The sequence below is a fragment of the Poecilia latipinna genome, unplaced genomic scaffold (genome assembly GCF_001443285.1).
Source record: "Poecilia latipinna isolate Pla-1442-1.1 unplaced genomic scaffold, P_latipinna-1.0 Scaffold643, whole genome shotgun sequence".
In the NCBI taxonomy this organism is placed as follows: Eukaryota; Metazoa; Chordata; class Actinopteri; order Cyprinodontiformes; family Poeciliidae; genus Poecilia; species Poecilia latipinna.
This window is the reverse complement of record NW_015113259.1, coordinates 79797-84204: the sequence shown is the minus strand read 5'-3', so window position 1 is coordinate 84204 and position 4408 is coordinate 79797. Positions and strand designations below refer to the sequence as shown.

Sequence of the window (4408 nt, the reverse complement as noted above, 5' to 3'; positions counted from 1 at the left end):
AGACCAGCGAATCTGTACGTCTAAACAGCAACCTGGGACAACACCTACATTGCGTTTCAGGCCAGCGGAGATTTCCCCGTCTTAAATTGTGGATTCATGTCTAGAGAACAAAGCTTGAAAGTTGATCACAGCTGTGATGTGTATTGTGTATTTCCCTAGGATCTCAGGCTGCTTCTGTGTTATCCCCACAGAGCTGTAAAGCAGGTACTCTACATACCTACAGGCCACAACTGCTGTTCAACTGGGGACATTCTTTGTTCATCAGAAGCACAGAAAGAATAGGAGTGTTGCCAAAATCCTCACGGTGACAGAAGTTGTTTGTCACATTATCTATAGATGTGACGTTCTTTTGTGACCTTATTAACTCAATCTGATTTTATGCTGGTGTTTAGAAATAGATGCCTTTGTCACTCTTTATGCTAGTGAGTCATGGCTTCTTCTTTATTTTTAATTGGTCACTCTGCCTGCAGGGTCAAATGGAGAATATGATATGAATAATTGGGAACAGAGGCTTGAACAAAATGCTAAAATTAGTGAAAAAATAAAAATAAAATAATAAATAAATAAAAAATATGATCAAATTAAATTAATAAGAGGCATGTTAGGGGGCTAGTAACTGAAAATCTTCCATTAACTCATATCATTTTATTGCGTTTAAATTCTGCATCTTTCTCAGACCTTGCAGCTCCCAGACCAGATGGAGATACCGCTGGTCAGCAGGCTCTCAATGGTTCCTCTGTAGAAGGTGGAGAGGATGGGACAGGGGAGCGAAGCTCTTCTCATTCGTCTCAGAAACTGCAGGCGCTGCTGTGCTTTTTTCACCAGTGAAGCGATGTGAGTTGTCCAGCTGAGGTTGTCTGTAATGTGCACCCCCAGGAACTTAGTGCTGCTGACGATGTCCACTGCTTTGCCGTTGATGAGGACAGAGAGGTGTGTGGTTGGGTCGAGTCGACAATGATCTCTTTTGTCCTGTCGACGTTCAGGAGCAGGCTGTTTATTCTGTACCAGTCCACAAGATGTTGTACCTCTTTTCTGTAGTTCACTTCATTGTCGTCCCATAATTGTTGTGTCGTCTGCATATGTCTTGATGTGGTTGGGTGTTAAACCTGGGATGACAGTCGTGGGTCATCAGGGTAAACAGCAGGAGGCTCAGGACACAGCCCTGGGGGGAACCAGCGTTTAAAGAAATGATATTGGAGGTGTTATTACCCACACGGACAGACTGAGTTGTGTTCGTGAGAAAGTCCAGCAGCCAGTTGCACAGTGGAGTATTGAAGCCCAGGGGGACCAGTTTGCATACCAAGTCCTGGGGGATGATCGTATTGAATGCTGAGCTGAAGTCCAAAAAAAAGCATCCGTACGTGGGTGTTTCTTTTCTCCAGGCGTACCAGGCTCAGATGAAGAGCAGTGGAGATGGCATCTTCAGTCGAGCATGTATGCAAACTGGCTGGGGTCAAATGATAGCATAGATTATATGACTCTTAACCACTCTCTCGAAGCACTTCATGATGATAGATGTTAATGCAACGGGTCGAAAGTCATTAAGACATGTGATGGTTGGTTTCTTGGGCACTGGAATAATAATAGCTAACTTAAAACATGAGGGGACAATGGCCTGATACAGTGATGTGTCGAAGATGTAGGTGAGCACGTGGGCTAGCTGGTCTGCACACTTTTTGATCAGCCTTGCTGGAATGTTGTCAGGACCTGCAGCTTTTCGGATGTTAATGTTTCTCAGGGATTTACGCCCAACAGATGTTATGAGCCTGAGGGCCTGTTCATCAGGGTGTGGGGTAGCTTTCCTTGCAGGGGTTTTATTTAGGGCTTCAAATCTTCCAAAGAAGATGTTGAGCTCATTAAGGAAGCTAATGTCATCTTGGTGGGATGAAGATGTGGTTTTATAACCAGTGTTAGACTGGATGCCCTTCCACAGTTGTCTGGTATTGCTGGCATCATGAAAGAAACCTTGAATCTTTTGACTGTAGGCATGTTTTGCTGCCTTGATGGTACGGTTTAGATTGGCCCTCGCTGATCTAAATGCGACCATGTCACCAGATTTAAAGGCAGCATTACACTCCCTCAGTCTAGAATATGCCTCCTTAGTCATCCAAGGTTTCTGGTTGGCCTGTGTGACTATCGACTTTGTTGCTGTAACCATCTACATACACCACTGGATGTAGTATAACACAGATGCTGCATACTCATCCACGTCCATGTGTTGGTTATGCGTAGCGGCCTATCTGAACATGCCCCAGTCTGTGCATTCAAAACAGTCCTGCAGTGCAGACATGGCTCCTTCAAGCCACACTCTCACCTTCTTCACCACAGGCTTCTGTCTGGTGAGCAGTGGCTGGTATGCTGAGATGAGCATAACCGAAAGATGATCTGAGGAGCCGAGATGGGGGCGGGAAGCTGCTCAGAAGGCCTTCTTGATATTGGTGCAGGCCAAATCCAGCGTGTTTTCTCCTCCGGTTGGAAAATCCACATGTTGATGGAAATTAGGAAGAACAGTCTTCATGTTAGCCTGGCTAAAGTCTCCAGTAACAATAAAAACACCCTCGGGGTTTCTGGATTGTCTGTCACTGATGGCATGGTAAAGAGTACTCAGTGCTTGCTTGGTGTTGGCGCTGGGCAGGATGTAGACAGCAAAAATAATTCCTGGGGTAAGTAGAAAGGTCTGCATCTCACAATCATGAACTCAATGTCCACAGAGCAATGACTGGAGACCAGGGTGGCGTTGTTACACCAGCTGTTGTTAATTTAAGTACAAACACCACCTTCCTTGGATTTACCAGTAAGAGCATGGCTCCTGTCAGCTCTAAAAGTTGTTAGTCCCTCCAGGCTGATGGCATGATCAGGGACAGATGAGTTTAGCCATGTCTGACAGAAAATGAGAATGCAGCAGTTTCTTGTTTCCCTTTTGGTGGTTAAATCCAGCTTCACGTAGTCCAACTTGCTTTCAAGGGATCGTACATTAGCAAGGAAGATGGAGGGAAGCGGCGATCGGAAAGGGTTAGCTTTTAGCTTAGCTGTAAGTCCACCATGACACCCTCTCTTTTGTTTTCTCTCACGTCTTCTCTGGTGTCTCCATGTGTCTCTATGTCTCAGTGGGCCTGGGCTGTTGGAAGATTCTGCTGCTGTGTAGTTAGCTGGATTCAACTGCTCTAACTGATCTAACTGACGTAGCAGTCTAAGGCTTTGTAAAGTTGTCCGTATCTTAAAATTTATGAAGTTGAATTTGCTCAATATTAACATAGTCTGACGGTCATAGACTGTTCTTACACTGTTTATCTGAACTATTGTACTTACACTGTTTCTCTGAACTATTGTAGAAGAAGACATTGAATTAAGCAATAAATTTGTTGTATTACCAGGAGCTGAAGCAGCCGCAGCCATATAAGGTGGCGCCATGGCAACTATCTATCTATCTATCTATCTATCTATCTATCTATATACGATGAGGGCATGCTCCTCCTGTCTTTACGTTGCCAATAAAATGGCTAAAAAACATTTAACATATAAACAGATTTTCCATAATTTAGCTTATGTATATAATGCACAGTGTTTTTTAGTCACCAGCTTTGTGTGTAACGTGAGGAGTGATCATAAACGGCGAACAGATTCGAGGTGAGGCAGACAGTTCTCTTGCCTCATGGGAGGGGGCGCTCATGATCCCAGACATTGTGACTCCACAACTGCAGAGTAAGAGACAGTAACAGCGAGCTAGCCATACGCTAGCCATGAGCTAGCGTGATCACCCATGAGGGCTGATGCATAATTATTATTTTTTTAATCATAAGCACTACCGGTTACATTATGTGGAAAAAGGAACCATGAATTCACCTTAATTTAGACAAAAACTTGTTTTTAATAACTTTTTCCATGAAAAGAACAAAACGGTCATTGTGCAAATTGTACTGCTATTGATAATACTATCTTTAACAGACTGAAAACATATGAAAGCTCTGAAGAGGCTAAATAATGCAAAGAGCCAAAATAAAACCTCTCAACATTGCCAAAAAAATTCAAGTATAAAACTTAACATTCAAAGGCAAAAACAGTATCCATTACAATAAACAATCCAGAGTTACTGAATGAAAACTTCCTGATAGCATGGCGGCTAGCTGATTACTGCTAGCTCTGATTGGCTGATCTGACTGAGCGGAGTAATTATGCAGATCAGGGAGGAAATCGATTCTTTTCTCAGAGATTCTCTGTCTCATGTTAGGACAGCGAAAGTTTTAATACGTATGTAAAATTTATTTTTTTAAGTTAGATGCTGCAGCTTTAAGCAGAGGTTCGGTGTGAGAGTCACTACCAGGTGGAGCAGAAGCGAAGCTCCGTCTGTGAAATATTACTACCTGTAGCAGCGGTTCAACAGCGAGAGCAGAACCTGCGTCTTACATCG

At 43.4% G+C, this 4408-nt stretch overlaps 1 protein-coding gene across 3 annotated transcripts in view; it reads left to right on the top strand.

The window, feature by feature from the left end:
* Positions 1–4408, top strand: part of nedd4a (NEDD4 E3 ubiquitin protein ligase a) — a 41307-nt gene that overhangs the window by 24459 nt on the left and 12440 nt on the right. The gene's annotated exons all lie outside the window — the stretch shown is intronic.